Below are 20,543 nucleotides of genomic sequence, written 5' to 3' on the forward strand. Positions count from 1 at the left end.
TATTAGTAAAAGGAATGTCTCATTGTGTTGTGTGTGTGTGCGTGTGTGTGTGTGTGTGTGTTCTGGTTGAGAGTCCCTATGAGTTCAATCAGAGAAGCGGCATGGGTTTATCTGGTCTTTGTGTAGGCTCCAGTCATTCCAGTCATCCAGTCATTAGGCTCCAGTCATTCTGGAGCCAGTTGTGTGTGTAAAACTGGGTTGCTCATCAGTTGATTGAAGATTAGATGTCGAAGTTTAGGGTGCCTTGGACATGAAATCTAAATGACCTGTACCAGACGCTACATTGGTAAACTAGAATGCTATGGATTTAGTCCAATTGCCATTCAATTTATGAAGAGTTATCTCACAAGTAGGACACAAAGGGTTTATTACACTGGCAGCTGGTCTCATTCTATGGTCTTAGACTGCGGGGTCCCACAAGGGAGCTGCCTGGGACCACTTTTATATGCCATTTTTACAAACAATTTACCATTAGTTTTGTCCAGTGAACTGGACAATGTTTTATCAGCTGAGTTAAATATGGTTTTTGATTGGATAATAATAATAAGTTGGTGCTGAACATCTCGAAAACCAAATCAATTATTTTGGGATCGAGTCATAAATTGTCATCAACACGAAAGATGAGTTTGAACTTGTCTGGGGAACCTATAGAACAGGTAGATAAAGTAAAATTACTGGGCACAATAATAGATAGTCAGCTGTCATGGGCAGAACATATTGATATCATTGTGAAGAAGATGGGTTGTGGTATTGCAATCGTGAGGAAATGTCTTTCTTATGTACCTACACACATCGTGGGACAGGTGGCTAAATCTTTAAGTTTATGTCACCTGGATTATTGTGCCCATGTATGGTCATCTACATCTAAAGGTCAACTAAAGAAATTACAAACTGGCCAAAACAGAGGTGCCAGGTTAGTATTACATTGTCCCATAAGAGCAAATACTATAAGTATGCACCATCAACTCTCATGGTTAATGGTGGAGAAAAGGCTGGTTTTCAATACAACTAAATTTTTCAGTAAAACTATCTTTTTTTTCTCAACCAGTGTTCTTACATAACCAAATTGTTAGGTGTGATCAGGTTCATTCTCATTTCACTAGGTCTGCTGATGATGGCCAGCTAATATTGCCACGTCCAGATTCAAATGCTTTAAAGAGAACAGTTATTTAACGTGCCATCAATTACTGGAATAATTGACCATTGAATATAAGTAAAATGAATGGCAAAGTCTCTTTGAGGTATCATCTAAGAATGCACTATTTAAAATTGTGAGTAGGGAATGTATGAATGTAATAATGAATGTAATACTGTAATAATTTATTCTGAATAATTTCTGATGATGGTTATAATGATGTCTACAATGATTTACTGCTGTTAGATTATTATTGTATGTGATTTATTTATTTTGTGGACCCCAGGAAGACTAGCTTCTCACAGTGGTGACAGCTGATGGGGATCCTTTTAACAATAAACAATAAACTGTAAATCATATCACCATAAATTTGTGTTATTGAGTAAATAGTAATTTTGATGCTCACATGGTTCAGACAGTTTACATGTGCTTTTAAGAACTGCTGGAACTTTTTACTGAAATTAGCTTCTCTTTTTATATATTCTATTATGTCTACAGCAAACAGTAAGATAAGCAGCCTAATGTGGAAGTTGTTTAGAATATTTGGTCATTTCTTTAACGATTCTTAATGTAAATGAGCACAAGCAGAGCAACAGAAAATATGTAGGATTTATTAATATACATTGTGAACAGCTTTGGATATACACATGAAACATAATAATACTTCAGCTATGTATGATGGTTGTTAACACTATTAAATCTCATATGCATTGTGTTAGCTGTAAAAGCTGTAAAATCCAGACAGTCACAGTAATTAACTATGTCTAATTACTGTAATGTGACCGATAAAGTTATCTCAGTAACTACTACATACACCACAAACACCACACCTTCTGCTATTGAAGGAATATTGACTGACCTGAAATTAGTTTTAGGTTTTATGTGATGAACTTTACACAATGAAGGAACACATGTGAATGCAAATGAACATATGGAGTGAATATACACAGCAGTTAACACTGGTCATGACTGAATACATTTACAGTTTTTAAATAAAAGCAGGCTTTAGTTCACATGCACCAAAGTAACATGCAGTTGTTTAAACACGTATAATGAATGTCTGAATAGATGAATAAACACTTATTACAATGAATAATGAAAAACTGTAAAGAAATTACATCTCTCTACATATTTATGTGGATGTTTGTATATATGACATGCTTTACATGGTTAATTTTTTTCTTTACATCCACATGGATGTTCTGTATTAAATATTTTATATTAGTCTTTTTTGTATTTGTATTTTTATTTAAACATAATATTACTTTTAAATGTAAAACAAATGTACTTATTAATAATCCTTAATTATTTATTAACAAACCAAAAGTAAAAACTAAAAGGAATCAGTTGTTGAAAATAATTTTAAACCTCAACAACTAAACTTGTCTATTGTCTATTGAGAAATCTATCAATTCACATAATATACTTTTTGTCCTATCAGGGGATTAAACACACAAAATTCAATTTATGGGTAATCACTTAAGAGGAAATCGCTTAAACTGATAGCAGGAAAAAGAAATCAATAAAATAACTGAACTAATGAACGTGGAAGTGAGTGTGAGTTGTAGGAAGTGGAGTGCAATACAGGATAGGAAATGTAGAGGGAGTTGTGTGTAAAAACTAATCCAGAACAAACAAGATTCTTTTCTCTCTCTCTCTCTCTCTCTCTCTCTCTCTCTCTCTCTCTCTATATATATATATATATATATATATATATATATATATATATATATATATATATGTGTGTGTGTGTGTGTGTGTGTGTGTGTGTGTGTGTGTTTTTACAAGTTATTAACCAATCTAAAGTCTTGAAAATAGCTTGAGCGCAAATCTCGTAACTCCACCTCTTCTTCACTCCGCGGGAGAGCTTTGCGGCATATTTCTCCTCAAGATTAAGAGAACAAATCAACACATCTTAAAGTGATACCTAAAGTGATTTTTGATTTTTGTGGGGCTCAAAGAAAAAAAATCTTGACCCCGCGCTAATTCTGGTGATCGTCTGAGGACAGGAATTTAGCGCAAGACAATACACTGCAACGCGGACTAAACCCTCTGCATTGCAGATAAGATAGGGCTGTAATGCTCATCACTTTAAGCAAGCTGACTGGCTTTTTGCCCCATTATTATACGTAAACATGCCGTATAACGTAGTGAAACGATGATTTGACCTTTATTAATTAAATTTTTTGGGTGAACTATCTTTTTAACTATGATTTTATCTATGTTTATCTGTGTTATTGATGTATATCAAATATCTATTTATTACTATTTATTACTGCTTATTATACATGTCCATTGACGTTTTAAAATGTTTCTAATATAATATTTGAATTAAATTCAATGTTTTGGATACCACTATTAAATTATTGTTTTTATTATTATTTTACTGACATTTAAGTCAGCCTACTTACAGAAAATGCCTCTCTTGGCACTGTGCATGTAAAACACTGTTTTTTGGACACTAACAAGTGAAAATAGTTAGGTTAGATAAATTGGAGTAAGCCTGTTTTGTTAAAAATCGATAGCTGTAATGCTTCTGTGCAGAAAGAAACCTGTGAGCCATGAAGGTAAGTTTGCGAGCAGATTAGACTAATTTCCACCTATTAGACAGCCTAATCAGCTTATCGTGCTTTGTACTGCATCACTTATAGCTCTTAAACCTTTAAAATAGCGTTTAGGAAGATGTATGTAACTACAGTCATTAGCTTTGATTAACTATTGAAGCCTTGTCTCTTGTCAAAAGGCTCAACGTGACCACAGACTTTATTGAACACTGCTGGCAGCAGCTATGTCTGTGTCCGTACCATTCTTATCAATGACAGCATAATCTCGTATCTCCCTGCTCCCAAGTCATAAAGCTTGTGTCTCCGATAAAACATGACTTTGGGAATTAGTACAATTGTGGATGAGGTGGTTGAGCTGGTGTGACATGTTTACTGCTCTCATCAATCATCAGCAGAAAGTCAGGTCTTGATCCAGGTTTGTGTCGATACCAGTGAAGACTGTAAACTGATCCAGTATACATGCAGGATGGTGAGATGTGTCTGCCTTCCGTTGAAAATACATTGGTTTGTTCTGGTTTAAAGTGAGTTAATAATTTGCAAGTTGGATTTTTTTACAGTGTACTGGACCTTATAAATAATATAAATAGCTGCTAAGTGTCCTGCTGAGCAGCCTAATGAATGGCCATTCAATCAGATTACTTTATCCTGGTCACACTTCTACAACTGTCTATATACACCTACATTCATTTATCTTCAGTACCTGCTTTATCCTGCTCAGGGTTTCAGTGGATCTGGAGCTTCTCTGATCAACACTAGATATGAAGCAGGAATACAGCCTGGATGAGACAACAGTCCAACACAAGACACCATGCACAGACACATGTACACACTTATTAAAACTTAAAGGCAATTTAGTGTCACCGGTCCACTTTACTGTATGTTTGAATCACAGTACAAAGAGTGCTAGCTCAAAAGGCTAGAATCATCATCCCTCGATCACATAATTCTGTTTTAGATTATAGACATGACCCTTATTATTCAACATTGTGTGCAATCAAATGTCATGAAACATGATCTTTTTTGTGTGTGTATGAACAAACTCATGTCTGTTTGTATAAATAAACCTACACACATTATAAACACATGAACAAATGAAAGAGTTAATAAATTAATAAACAAATAAAAATTGATCACAGTGGGTTATGGGTTGTTTATTAGTTTAATTACACATTCTACGCACCAGTAAGACATGAAACATGGAGACTTGTGAATTAATGTGTAGTTGTGTTCATCCCTCATTATACTTTTTTGATGTTTCCTCCAGCTACAAATGTTTTCACAGATGTTGTTTGTGTCTGTGGTGAACTGATCAGTTGATAAAGCAACTCTCTATCATCTTCTGTGGTGTTAGAAACTTCGTATAATCCATGTTGATGTTTTTGTAAAGCCTTTCAATTACTCTGTATCACTGTGCTGCTACTACTTCAAGAGCACAATGATAGAGAGCAGAATCTGAGAGCTTTAGACCGCTGATAGTAAGTTCAGTAGAGTCTCTGCTTGTTTCTGTCTTTAATCGATGATCATCAGGAGTGCTCTTTCTATCAGATCTTGACCTTGCTCCTTTAAACAGTAAAAACTGTGGTGCGCTGTTAGGATATTGTTTGTACCAGTAAAGATAAATGTATTCACTGCTTGACTCATATGAACATTTCAGAGTTACAGTGTCTGTTTCTTTCCTGACAACGTTTGCGTCAATCGGCCCAATTTTATCTGCAAAACTGCCTGAAAAGAATATAAAGAAATTAATTAGTGTAAGCAATTTTTGTAAACCAAAAAATTTGTTTAAATAAATTACTAGCTTAATACAGAAACATGCTTACGAATTACTATAATTAATTAACTAATTACAAATTAATTGAGCTCATTAATACGGTTGAATAACTGCTGAAAGTTAGCGACCTGTAACTAGAGTGAGAATCAGTGGTGTGTATCTCACTATGTACAGTAAGTTGTATAGTTGAGCCATTTCTGAACACAGCTCTGTGACGATTCTGTATAATAGTGCTGTATGTGCTGAACTTTACACGGCTCTAGAAGGCCACACCTAGGATGTGACATTATTGTAGTGCAACTTGTCTGTGTGCTCTTTAAATTAAATTTTTTTTTTGCATCTGTCTCAGCTCTCCACCACATCTGTTACATTACAGAGACATTAGTGTCCATTAGTCTGATAATGTTTAATTTTTATGCAAAGTCATAAGTTATGTCACTGGTATATTATTTTATAGATTCAGATGAAGCTGAATTTTTAACAGCTGGAAAATGGATGTAGGTTGCTGTGGGCTGTAGGTACTGGATACTCAGAGTCCTAATGCTGTGTGCTGTTTATTGGGACAAAGTACTGTTTTTTTTTTCTTCTATTTCTAGTAGAAAAGTGCTGACAAAAGTTCTGGTCCTTCTCAAAAAAAATAGCATATTGTGATAAAAGTTCATTATTTTCCATAATGTAATGATAAAAATTTCAATTTCATATATTTTAGATTCATTGCACACCAACTGAAATATTTCAGGTCTTTTATTGTTTTAATACTGATGATTTTGGCATACAGTGCATGAAAACCCAAAATTCCTATCTCAAAAAATTAGCATATCATGAAAAGGTTCTCTAAACGAGCTATTAACCTAATCATCTGAATCAACTAATTAACTCTAAACACCTGCAAAAGATTCCTGAGGCTTTTAAAAACTCCCAGCCTGGTTTATTACTCAAAACCGCAATCATGGGTAAGACTGCCGACCTGACTGCTGTCCAGAAGGCCATCATTGACACCCTCAAGCGAGAGGGTAAGACACAGAAAGAAATTTCTGAACAAATAGGCTGTTCCCAGAGTGCTGTATCAAGGCACCTCAGTGGGAAGTCTGTGGGAAGGAAAAAGTGTGGCAAAAAACGCTGCACAACGAGAAGAGGTGACCGGACCCTGAGGAAGATTGTGGAGAAGGACCGATTCCAGACCTTGGGGGACCTGCGGAAGCAGTGGTCTGAGTCTGGAGTAGAAACATCCAGAGCCACCGTGCACAGGCGTGTGCAGGAAATGGGCTACAGGTGCCGCATTCCCCAGGTCAAGCCACTTTTGAACCAGAAACAGCGGCAGAAGCGCCTGACCTGGGCTACAGAGAAGCAGCACTGGGCTGTTGCTCAGTGGTCCAAAGTACTTTTTTCGGATGAAAGCAAATTTTGCATGTCATTCAGAAATCAAGGTGCCAGAGTCTGGAGGAAGAAGGACATACCAAAATGCCTGAAGTCCAGTGTCAAGTACCCACAGTCAGTGATGGTCTGGGGTGCCATGTCAGCTGCTGGTGTTGGTCCACTGTGTTTTTTCAAGGGCAGGGTCAATGCAGCTAGCTATCAGGAGATTTTGGAGCACTTCATGCTTCCATCTGCTGAAAAGCTTTATGGAGATGAAGATTTCGTTTTTCAGCATGACCTGGCACCTGCTCACAGTGCCAAAACCACTGGTAAATGGTTTACTGACCATGGTATTACTGTGCTCAATTGGCCCGCCAACTCTCCTGACCTGAACCCCATAGAGAATCTGTGGGATATTGTGAAGAGAAAGTTGAGAGACGCAAGACCCAACACTCTGGATGAGCTTAAGGCCGCTATCGAAGCATCCTGGGCCTCCATAACACCTCAGCAGTGCCACAGGCTGATTGCCTCCATGCCACGCCGCATTGAAGCAGTCATTTCTGCAAAAGGATTCCCGACCAAGTATTGAGTGCATAACTGAACATAATTATTTGAAGGTTGACTTTTTTTGTATTAAAAACACAATTTCTTTTATTGGTCGGATGAAATTTTGGGTTTTCATGAGCTGTATGCCAAAATCATCAGTATTAAAACAATAAAAGACCTGAAATATTTCAGTTGGTGTGCAATGAATCTAAAATATATGAAAGTTAAATTTTTATCATTACATTATGGAAAATAATGAACTTTTATCACAATGTGTTAATTTTTTGAGAAGGACCTGTATTTAGTATTTTCTTTAGAATAATTTTGTCTGTTCATATTTTTTATTGTTTATCTCTAAATGTTTAAATATTTGACTAAAAAGAAAAATCTATTTATCTATCTATATACATTTTAGCTTCTGCACTCAGAGGTGGTGTGTGTATTCTCTGAAAGTGTCTAGACCAGGGGTCGGCAACCTTAAACACTCAAAGAGCCATTTGGACCCGTTTCCCACAGAAAAAAACTACAGGGAGCCACAAAACCCTTTTGACATCTAAAATGAAGATAACACTGCATTTATCGTTTTTTACCTTTATGGAAAGTATAGAAAAAACTGTAGTGTGTTCATTTATAAAATCAATTAACTGCTACCGAGTAAACTAAATTTTATTTCTGCTTCTGCAGGCAAACAAAAATATTTTGAACAGTTTGAACTAACCTTAAGAAAAAAGACGCTGGGTTGAAGGTTACTTTCAAATAAAATGTTCAATGTCTAATTGAGTCCTCTTCGTATTCATGACCAGGGCTCCCCCCCCCCCCCCCACACACACACACACCTCCACCGGAACCCCAATTTTTTTTCATTGGATGTTGCGTTAAATCTTTCCCAGATAGTGCTATTTTCTGATTGGCTATTGTGTAGCCTCTTTTCTGATTGGCTGATAAGTGGCAGGCTCGACTAAGAACTGAGATGCGCTTGATTCCTGCCCGGTTCCATAGAGACAGCGGTGCGGACTGATACATTTTGGGCGCTGCGGCATATTAAATATATGATAAATAGTCAAAAAGCTTTTCTGCATGAGAAATACGATGTGTGGCAGGAGGGCGTGACAAAAGACCCAAATGCGTGACTGTCACTCTCAATGCGTGACACTTGACATCACTGTATGACATAAAAATTTTAACTTGCCGGCTGCAGCAAACCAAAAATGCGTCTGTTTCTGTGTGTCAGATTTCGTAAGTCGGTAGTTATGACGTATATTTTGAGCGACAAAATAAATAAATAAATAAACACGGTTTTAAGCATCATGATCTTAGAATTACATTTTTTAAAAACTAACTAACTTAAATAAAATAAATTTAAATTAAATATTTATTTTCCAAATCTACAGGGAGCCGCAGCAGAGGGATGAAAGAGCCACTTGCGGCTCCGGAGCCGCGGGTTGCCGACCCCTGGTCTAGACCAAAGTATCCTATACCAATATTTACTGTGACATAACTACATCAAATCCAATTTTCGCTTATCCTGTTTGGCCTATAAATAAGTTACAGAAGACCTGGAAATATCCATATGAACACATTAAATCATCATACACAATAAACAAAAAAACTGTTGATAAGAAGAGTTTTCTATAATTAATCTACTCTTACTACATTTACTCCCTTTACACGTATGTGTGGCTAAGACATCTGAACATTACACTCTCATTAATCCACCTACAGTACCTGTTACCTACCTCAGTTATACTTTTGAAACTGAAGGTGTCAGGACTTTGGCTTGGACATTATCTGCCGTAACATTAGGGGGCATTGTGTTTTGTGTCACATGTCTTGTCAATACTCACCTGTTCATAATGGACTCATTATTATGTTTATTTATCCTCATATTTTGTGTGTCAGTTTAGGCATCATGTTTTGCTGGTTCTTGTGCTCCTGAATTTATGTTCCCTGTGTGCTTCTTTTGTTAATAAATTGTTTTGTTTTTTAAACTTATCCCTGTGTTTGGGTCTGCTTTTATCTGACAGATAATTCTCTACCTTGAAGTTATACTGAGCTTGCTACCATGTTATCTGTTAGCTTGCTCCATCAACTCTTGGCTGTATTCTGATCTGGTGCCTGTTTCAGAAAGGTGCTTCAACCAACTTTGAGTTTAAACTTGAGTTTTCGGTTACAGAACAGCTGAAATTAGTAAGTTTTATCAACTTTAAATTGACTGACTCTGAGTTAAGTGCACGCACCACAACTAAAAAAAGCCATTATCAATGGAGCGCGGATATAACGAGTCACCATGGCAACAGCGCCGAACAAAAAAGTTTGCATATTTCTCACCAGCAGAACTGGAAGTGCTTATGCAAGCATATGGACAATCTGAACACGCATTTTTTTTTTTTAAAAAAGCAACACTGCTGTATAAAACAATAGTGGATTTAACATCAAAAGGTGTATTTAAAATATATATATACGTGTATATATATATATATATATATATATATATATATATATATACATACGTATATATATACACGTATGTATATATATATATATATATATATATATATATATATATATATATATATATATATATATATATATATATACCTTTAAAATGTATATTTTTAATGTAAACTTCTTTCTCTAGTTACACACTTTGTTCAATTCAAGGATAATTCATGCAATTTTATATTGTTTATTTGAAAGCATTAGAAATGCAGTTTCTTGTCTCTCCTTATTGTTCAACTGGTTGAAGTTGATTTGGGATTTAGAAAGTAATTAATAAGTAAGTAGACCAAATTAGTAAGTAGACTATACTTTCTAGAGATAGTAATTATTACATTAATCTAATTAGACTTGTTGAAGATGTAATTTGTAGTTAGTAATTAAGAACTATTTTAGAGTAAATTCCCAACTGCTACAATATCAGAGGTGAAATCAGAAGAACAGTATTTTATTTTATTAGGAAACAACACAAAAATTGAACTACACAAAACTACCATTTGCAAAGAAACGTAAGGCAACGCAAAGCATCTCCTCAGATGTAAGAGCACTGCCGCGATGGCTGATGTAAGGATGGATGAGATTATGGATCTTATTGACTGTAAAGAAAAACGGTACCGCTCAAATAAAAATGCATAGGGATGTGACAAAAATCCACTCTGGGCTCAAACGAATTAATACAGACTCTTCATCAGCAGGATCGTCCATAAAAGGACACGCCATTTCATTCATTTTACACTTACGGAATTTAGCACACCCCGTTACCCAGAGTGACTTACAGTATTTTACGCACTATAAGGAGCACCTAAAAGCCTTAAATTTTCTCAAAAATCGGCCGTGCACCTAATTGTCCGGTGCACCTTATGTGTGCACTGAGTTCCGCTTGATTGACTGTCGGACCATTTCCCGCTGACACATGGACGTAATACATACACTACGTACGCTGGCAGCGATAAACAAATCAGAGAACATTACGTAATACGTACAGTACGTACGCTTATCTCCGCCACGCCTCCGGTAGGTATAACTACCGGTATGTTGCAAAACATTTGTTTCTTCCTAACCATTATGCTCTCCACACTCCTGTCCAGTAGGTGGCGGTAAATGCACCTTAAGTCGGTTTGCCATCAGCCAAATCAGATGCTTACGAGGCACAATTCAAACTACAGACTATGAGTTACACGGTTGTAAATGGGAATAGAGCAGCTGCGAAAGAATTCAACATCAATGAATCTATATGGTTCGGAAGTGGAGGAAGCAAGAAAATGTACTGCGCCAAGTTAAGAAAACACAGTAGATAAGGACTTTGATGGATTTGTGGAAGAAGAAAAAAAAAATGTGTGTGTATTGTTAAATAGTTCAAACTAAATAAAATAAAGTGAATAAAGTGAAATAGACCCCGTAATTGAGACTGCGCCTTATAATCTGGTGCGCCTTATGGTGCGGAAAATACTGTATATTTTGTTACAATTTATACAACTGAGCCATTCTGTCCACAAAAGATTGGTGAACCTGGGATTTGAACCCATGACCTTCTGATCAGTAGTCCAACATTTTAACCACTGAGCTACCACATCCCACAAGCCCTTTGCTTCTCTTTGCGTAGCTGAAATGTGTGCAATGAACGAGACGTTTAAATGTCGCTTCCTCTTTAAAAAAGGGTAGGAGACCGAAAGAAACTCTGGGTTTACTGAAGAAAACCTGCTCCCGACCAGGTTAGGTTCACAGAGTAAGTTACTATGGTAACTGACTCTGAGTATAAATTACCTCTCTTTCAGAAACTGGTTTAACTTAATCTGCTTTCTCGGGCTTAACATACCTCCCTTTCTGAAACGGAAAACCAAGAGTTTCCCTCATTTCAGGGTTAACATACTCAGAGTTTTCACTTAACCTGCTTTCTGAAACAGGCCCCTGAACTAATACACAACACAAACATACCTCTGAGAAAGAACACTGTAAAAAAAGACTGTAAACATAGATGATGACTAGGTGGATGAAGACTTTGCTACTAGATGCTATATAGCTGAGTACTTGTGATAATTCGCCAAAAACTGAGCACATAATTGCTTTCTGAGCAATTGTTTTATTATGTCCTGTATAGAGTTACTACCAAAATAGGTGTAAAGGTGTAAACATGCACCTCATACACTTATGCATATATACATGAATCTGACCTTGAAGTCAAGTTTTTTTTTTCTTGGAGAATCAGGGAAAGTCCAGTGTCCAGTGTTTTATACACTGTCATGGTGAAACATGTCGAATGTCATCAGTAAACTGTGTGCACATTTAACTGTCTACACATTGTGTTACTGTGTTACATCTTTTTTCCATCAGGGGAATTAACATCAAGAACAAGGAATTAAGACAGTAATCATTTAATACAAAAAGTTTGTTTTTCATGAATTGTTCAGACATTAAGCTTTATCAATTTGTGTAAGAAGATGATCAAAATATAGGAACTAGTATGTGACTTTATTTGAATGAAACAGATAAACAGCTCCTCCTGCTGAGAAAAAAATATCAGGCTTGACTTTTTGTACAGTCTGTTAGAGTTTTGTGCCACTGTGGGCTGCATGGCACAGTAGTACAGTGCAGAGTCTGATACTGCAGCAGGAAAGATCTCCAGATCTACTTTATTCTCATTTTTACGAAGTTTGGTGGATAGCCGTGGGTCAAGCACATGTTTAGTTCTAGTGTCTGTGGATTTAAAAATCTTCAGCAAAAACTCAGGTTCTAAATGAGATTTTCTTCTATACCAGTGAAGATAACTAGCTGATTGATCATATGTGCAGGTCAGTGTTATGTTGCTGCCTTCAATTGAAGATATGATGGTTTGGTCTGGTGTAATGTTGCTGTAAAGACAATGCATCAACATAAACATTTCTTACTTTGTTTAAAGACACACACACACACACACATATATATGTGTATATACATATATGTGTGTGTTTTTGCTAAATGAATCATGTTTAGGTAGCAGTACAAATCCTACTAAATGTTATGTATAATATAAATGACTTACCAATATTTTTGACAATTATCAATACAAAGAAGAATAACATGATTGTTCTGTGTGTCTCTTGCAGTAGATATAAATGTCAGTAACTCTGTGAAACTGTCTAAACTGTATCTCACCACATATAGCTCTACCTACTGATGTGTAGTCATGTCAATTTTGACATCAGTCTCTCAGACTAGAATTGACTCCTCATGGCATGATGTCATCGATTAATTTAAATCAGTTACTAATCCATAATTCAGACAAATATTGAAAGTTGATAATGCAGTTTATGATTTATGACGTGTTTCTTCTGAATATTTCCAAATTTGATGGATCTTCTAATAATATTACACAGTTCTATAACAACTATATTTCTGAGATTAATGTGATATTAGCAGTGTGATAATCTTTGCTCTCTGGTCATATAACATTATAAGATCATTAATATTGTACATTCACTGAAACACTAAGCAGTTAATTAATTTAAATATACAGCACATGCTCATTTTTACTTTATTTAACTTGTGTGTTCCATTACATATGACACTTTAAACTGTAGTTGCAATATATTACTTGTGGAATACAGGCTTGCTTAGCAAACATAAGCAGAAATGGCTAACTGGAAGTGTTACATAAAAACATTCAAACTCAGAATGCTAAAAATAAGTGCGATTTTTGTTAGCTTAGTTTATGTAAGCAGTTCTGCTTGGTTAGTATTACCATATAATTAGCATAAACACAAACATTGTTATTTTCATTCTGCCTACTTTTTATCTACTGTAAGATTGGGTCTCTTTCTTTTTTGGGAAGTTCTGCGTAAATGCTTGGGTAAGCTAGCAGAGGTAGTTTTGACACATCTATAAGAGTATTGGTATTCATTATTTTTACAAATACAAGTACAGGATATAGATGGAGAGAGTATTAGTAGAAACAGAAGGAATAAATTCATGAATATAATATTAATCTTATGAGTTTGCACTGTAACATGGTCCTTACAAGCTGCACGATGTCATTAGCACAAACATGTAGGAAAAGTTTGTTATAGTTATGTTTGTGATTAAGGTTTTTCTTTTGTTTATTTTAGACTGTAATTTGCAGTTTTCTGTCATATCATAGCTTTTGTTCAGTAAAATTTAATTGGGAATTAATCTCATGAAAGTTTCAAGAACAATTAATATAAGTTAATGTTATGTTTATAAAGTTGCTTAGTAGACTAACATTAACCTGCTCTGGCTAGTCAGCTAGTCCCAGAGGAAACCCCCGAGGCACAGAGAGAACATGCTGGAATCTCAATCACAAAAAAAAAACAATAACTACTCATAAAATTATTATTATTAACTTTTAATATCATTATTCCTTTAATGATATGACACTTTGGGGTATTTCTGGCATGATACCTTAGAATTTAAGAAAAGCCTAAAGTTTAGATGTAAAACATTGCTCTGCAAAATCAACTGCAAACAAAGAAAAAACAAACAAACATATACTGTAGATAAATGAATACGGGAAAGAGGAAAACATGCAAAAATATGCAATATTATTAACATGTAAATAAATAAATATGTTTGAAATAAATGTGTGAATGAAAACAAAGAAATCATAGAAAAAACACCAATAAATAGATAAGAAAATAATAATTAAAAAAAAATAAAACAAATAAATAAATTTATGTAAATCGTAACGAAAATCCTAGAATACGGATACTTTTACATTAACAATGAATAATGAATAAATGTACAGATTTATCTATACATGAATTCATTTATTAATATGATTATAAATAAAGCAGTAAATGTATGATTAATAAACCCATCAAAACAATCCAAATAAATAAAAACATTCACCCACTCAAAACGGGGCTATGAAGCTATAAGGGATCGAGAGACCTTCGAAGGTGTTAAACTTTTACAAAACCTGTCACTTGCTCTTGCTTTACTTTCAACAACAGCTGCTGAGCGGATATAATAACAGCCTCTTTCAGTCACGCACGGGTTTCCAACCCGAGTATCTATGGGCCAGAACTCGTAGACGAACACGCTGACCATTAGGCTACGGTCCAGAGCTACAGTACGTGCTCCAAATAGATCTGGCCCCCTTTTACAGACAATTGGCTGGCACCTTGTACAAACCCACCGCGGATTGGACAGTTTATCAATCATGCCACTCAACTCGCACTACCAACCGGAAGGCAAAACGTAGCTTTTTCACAAATAACAACATCATTGACACACAAGTCCATTAAATTTAAATTCCAGAGGACCGCAAGAGCTTAAGAGTTAAAACGCTTCTGATCATGAGTGTAAACGAGGATTCTAGAGAAGGGGCTGAGATATCAGGTATTTGTATATAATATCAGAAATAATCCCATCATGTTTCTTTTTTGATTTTTAATTTATTTTCCACTCAGGAAGCCAGAAAACTCAGGAGAGCTGTTGATAGTGTGGTGTTGATGGATATTTTTTGAGTTCTTCTTATTAATTAATTAATTTATTTATTTATTTATTTATTTATTAATTTTCGGATAAAAGCGGTAGAAAACGAGTGAGTGAGTGAGTGAATTTATTAATTTATATAATTAACAAATCATTTGTTCATGGAGATGGATGAATATGTTAGTTAGCCGCCCTACTATCTAGTTAGCTTTAGAGATCAACTGTCACAATCTAATTATTAATTGTCTAGATGGATAAAAATCTATAGTTCAATAACACTGAGCTTCTATCTGTCGGTTACAGATCATTTAGCTGGGATGGAAGTCTGGATCAACTGCAGAAACTTTCCCATCAACTTGTGGCATTTGGTGACTGATAATCAGATTTTTTCAATCTGCTGGGATGTTACTGGGGAAGGAATACTGATTTGTCTGGAGGCCTTCAAAGCTGAAGTGCTGTCTACAGCCAACAAGCAGATGAACAAGTACTTCAGAACGACAAATTTCTTTAGATTTGTTCGTCAGCTAGACCTGTACGTCTTCAGAAAGGTGTGCCCAGATTATATGGACTCATTGGTGCAAGTCAGCTTCATACAGCACTTTTACAACACAAACCTCAAACGAGCTAATCCAGAGCTTCTGTTCAACCTAAAGAGACTCACTGGAGCAAGCCAGCTTCATACAGCACTTTTACAACCCAAACTTCAAACAGGCTAAACCAGAGCTTCTGGTCAACCTAAAGAGACTTTTTAGAGCAAGTCAGCTTTATACAGCACTTTTACAACCTGAACTTCAAACTTCAAACGACCTTGTTTCTGAGTTTATATTAAAAAAAATTACTTCTACTTAACACCTGACACTTCCTGAAACCTGCACATTCCTCTCTGGACTCCAAGAGAACACTTGTGTGTGGATTTTAACAACAGTCTCCGTGGATTATTTGTCCTCAGCCTTCTCATCTTATTGCTTCTATATAAAGTAGTTGTATGTAATCCTAAGCTTCCAAGCACTCCTGGCATCTTCACCATTTTCGGAAGCTTCACCTTATGCCTTCTCGTCTCCCACCTACTCTCCTTTTCTCTGGGTGATTATTTTATTTTGATTAGCTTATCTACTACAGCTAAGGCACTTAGGCTTAATTGATTGTGATATAAAGTCTGATTTTAATACAGTTAGATTCAGGTATTTAGATTGAGTTATTATATTTTTACACTTTATCACACAATCTCCTTCTCTCAGATTTTTCTCAACATTTCCCATTACAAAAATAAGTTTTTATTTTGTTGCATTACTTGGAGTTTAACATTATTCAAGAAAAAAGTGTAGAAATTCTCTGAATTATCCCTTACATAATTATTACTATTATTAAATAAACACAGTTTATTAATATTTTAATTCAGAGTTTTTAATGTTAAACCATTACATACAAACTAACATAAAATATACAATATATACAATATACATACATATATACAATACAATATATACAATAATATATACAGTTTATTGAAAAAATTGGCTGTTCTTCTTTATCCTCCTTTTCTTCTTCCTTGAGTGAAGGAAAATGCTGAAAAAAGAAAAGACATGCACTGATTATTATATTGTTATATTTCTTTTATTTACAGTATAATAATGATTATCAAAACTACAGTTTATTACATTATAACAATATTATACTATTATTGTGCTGGTCTTAATAATTATGATATCCCAAAATTATTGTCATTCCGCATGTGTTCTATTCAGCAGATTTCTATTGAGCAGATTGAAGAAATTCAATCATTGCAAAGTGTGTGTAATAACTGTAGAATAAAATGGTGTAGCATTTGTCTAAGAATTATCGTGTGCATCAGAGTACTTATCACGTCCTGGCCAGCTTCCCTCGCACAAAGCACAGCAGCAATCTGCTTGACCTGCACAAATATATATGAATATGACGGTAAATTACAGTGTTTCATCTATCTGATTTGTGTATGATGATTGAATAAGCAAGTTGTTGTCCTTCGGCTGCTCCCTGTTCGGGTTCGCCACAGCGGAACGTCTGATCCACATGTTTTGATTTGGCACAGGTTTTATGTCTGATGCCCTTCCTGACTCAACCCTCCAATTTTATCTGTGCTCGGGACTGGAACTGAGCGTTATCCGCTCATTGGCTGTCTTGGTTTTGGTGAGAGCACAGGATATGATTGAATAAACAAGTGATGTACATGAATGTGAGTATCTGTAAATAAGTCTTTAGTGGGTGTGGCTTTGTTTCCACACAAGTAAAGCTAACTGATGTCAACTGCATGAATCTGACAAAGCATTGCCAAAGTATAGCTAAACATCTAGACAATTTCCTAAAACATACAAAAAAAAAAAAGAAAGAGTAACCCCCTCTATGTGTGTGTGTATACATGGGCACACAGATGGTTGGGCTCTGCAATCAAGTTAAGCAGGTCGTAGTTGTTCTCTCCTTCGATAACCAACCTGGTTAAATGTTTGGCCCCAGTCAGGGGGATTTTCTCAACTAGGGGAAAAATGTGCTCATCTGGAGAGAGAGAGAGAGAGAGAGAGAGAGAGAGAGAGAGAGTATATTAATAAACTATAATTAAAAAAGCCTGTAATGTTTCCTATTTATCCTTAAATACAATATGACCCTCACTGTGCTGTTGTGTAAATGAAATGATTAGCTACATTCTACAGGTAGAAAACACATTGTAACTAAAAGTCCGGAGCTAATCATGTATGTGTCTATTCACTATGTTACACCTGGTTTACTGTCAGTTTACTGTCAGTTTTATGTTTCTAAAAATACATGTGCAATATGTGACCCTGACAAGAAAAAAAAAAATACTAATTGTTTGCTAACACTTATTTATAGAAGGCAAGATTCTGTGTCCTTTTGTGCATCAAATCATAATTATGGTCTAGGTTTAACATGACAGCTGAAATAAAATAGAAATAAGTGCTTTTCTCTGTCTCCTGATTGGATAATCTGCAGTGTGACGCTCCATCCATATCATTCTTTGTGGTCAGTTACACTTCTTCTACTTTGGGCTTTTCTCTTTAGGGGTCACCACAACAAATCATCTGTTTCCACCTCTCTATCCACAGCATCCTCTACTCTTGCACCTGCTATAGTCTCTAACCTATACAGCAGAGCTGCTCTCACTACTGTCTTGTACACCTATTGTATACTTCGATTCTAGCTGACACTCTTCTGTTACACAGTGAGTTATAAAAGTATTGTGACTCTGATCTGGAGATTGTGACCCTTGGGTTTTTTTCTGCCTTAAATATGAAGTACTCATCAAAGCTTCACTATACCTTTGAAGTTACTCAAAAGCTTAGAATGGAATTAGATTCAGCTGAACTATCAAGAAAGGCCAGAGCTTATAAACTGAACTTCACCAGTGAAGAGAGTTCAATGTTCTTGTTCTTGATACTCTGTTCCTTCAGATGTCAGGAGTAAAACTCTTTTAGCTCTACATTACTGGACTGAGTGCTGTGGCTGGTTCTCTTGACTTTATCCAAGTTTAAGGTTACTGATGTTTTGCACTTGTAATTACTGTCAAATTGTTTATGTTTATTTTATATTCCAAATGCTGTGTTACTGTTGTCATTTTAATGCAGTTCCTGCATATTTGTTTCTTCTATTTTATTTGGGAATATTTAATATTTTTGAGAATAATTTTGGCGTTGTTGTTCAGGGTTATGTGTAAATTGTAATGCAATATAGCAAATTGGAGTCACCACGAATCCCTAGAATCTGTACTGTAGTTTTTACTTATTGAAAATATTAGAAAATGTTTGTGGAATTTGAACTTTGCACATTTAAAGTGGGGACACCTTGTAGATACAGGTTCTGTATTATAACAACATTTAAAACAATGGATTTTAAAACTGTTATTGCTTTACATGGTGAGAAAGTGGATGTTAAAATGTACTGAAAGCTCCACGAATGCTAGTCAGGGAACAGCAGCAGCTTCTGGGGACAATCTCCCATTTAACTGGGAAAGCAGCAAGACAGAATGACACTGATTAAAATGTCTGCAGAGCATCATCCACAGAAAAAAACATAAAATCAGAGATATTAGTGTGCAAGCAAGAGACTGTTACCTGCATGTTTTGTCTGGAGCTGAGAACATCAACTTTTTAAACAAATTGTCAGCTGCTGACTATGGCAGTGACAGTGACTTTGAAAATTCTGATGATGAACTGTAATGTAAAAACCTTTTTTTTTCTTGACAGTGAACCAGTGACCTTAACCATGAATCTAAAGTCCATCCATCCATCCATTTTCTACCGCTTATCCGGGGCCGGGTCGCGGGGGCAGCAGTCTAAGCAGGGACACCCAGACTCCCCTCTCCCCAGACACTTCCTCCAGCTCTTCCGGGGAAATACCGAGGCGTTCCCAAGCCAGCCGAGAGACATAAAAAGGCGTGAGAGTGTGAAACGTTCGAGAATTGCGCAATAAAGTTGAAAAAAATTTATATGCGCATTCTCATTGCACAGCCCGAACTCACCAGATGTATCATGTTGCATCTCGTTGGAATCGTCTCCTTATTGGCTAAAGAGCTATGATGCTTGCGAAACATCAAATCGCTACTGGAGGGAGCAATTGTCAGTCAAAGGGAGGGTCACCCACATAGCATGGAGAGACCTCATTGGCTTCTTAGCTGCCTATCTCGGCAGCACAGGCACTGGTTGGCTCATGCAAGGGCTTGTTTGATTCGTCAGATCCTCGACTACAAATCTGACACGTTTTGAAAGTTTGGTATGCGTCCAATGAGACGTAGAAGTCCAACAAAGGGCGGAAGTGAAGCGGTGTATTCAGTTTCCGGTCAGACACATAATTCTTGTGAGGCGAGCAAAGCGTTTTGGATTAAAAGGATTACATATTCCAGTTCCTTGGACTCTTGGGGATTTTTACAAGCATTTGTTTTGGAAAATACATCAACATTATTGACAATGTGAAGAAAGGGAAATTTAAAGACCAGCGTTAAAGGTGAGTTCGCAAAACAAACTAGCGCCACCTAGTTCAAGTTTCTATCAAATGGTTAAATTACTATAAATCATATTATGCTTTGTGTGTGCGCTTAATAAAATCTAGAGAGTCTAAGCTTTCAAACAGTATATAATTTAACCATGTATTTAGAGGATTTAATGCTTAAAAGTTACAATGAAGTTACAATGAAGTTGATTCAGTCTCGCCTCCTAGCGGTGGTGGATCGTTCTTGCGACGGTGACCTGTAACAGGTTAA

This window comes from Tachysurus fulvidraco, chromosome 1, assembly GCF_022655615.1.
Source record: "Tachysurus fulvidraco isolate hzauxx_2018 chromosome 1, HZAU_PFXX_2.0, whole genome shotgun sequence".
Classification (NCBI taxonomy): Eukaryota; Metazoa; Chordata; class Actinopteri; order Siluriformes; family Bagridae; genus Tachysurus; species Tachysurus fulvidraco.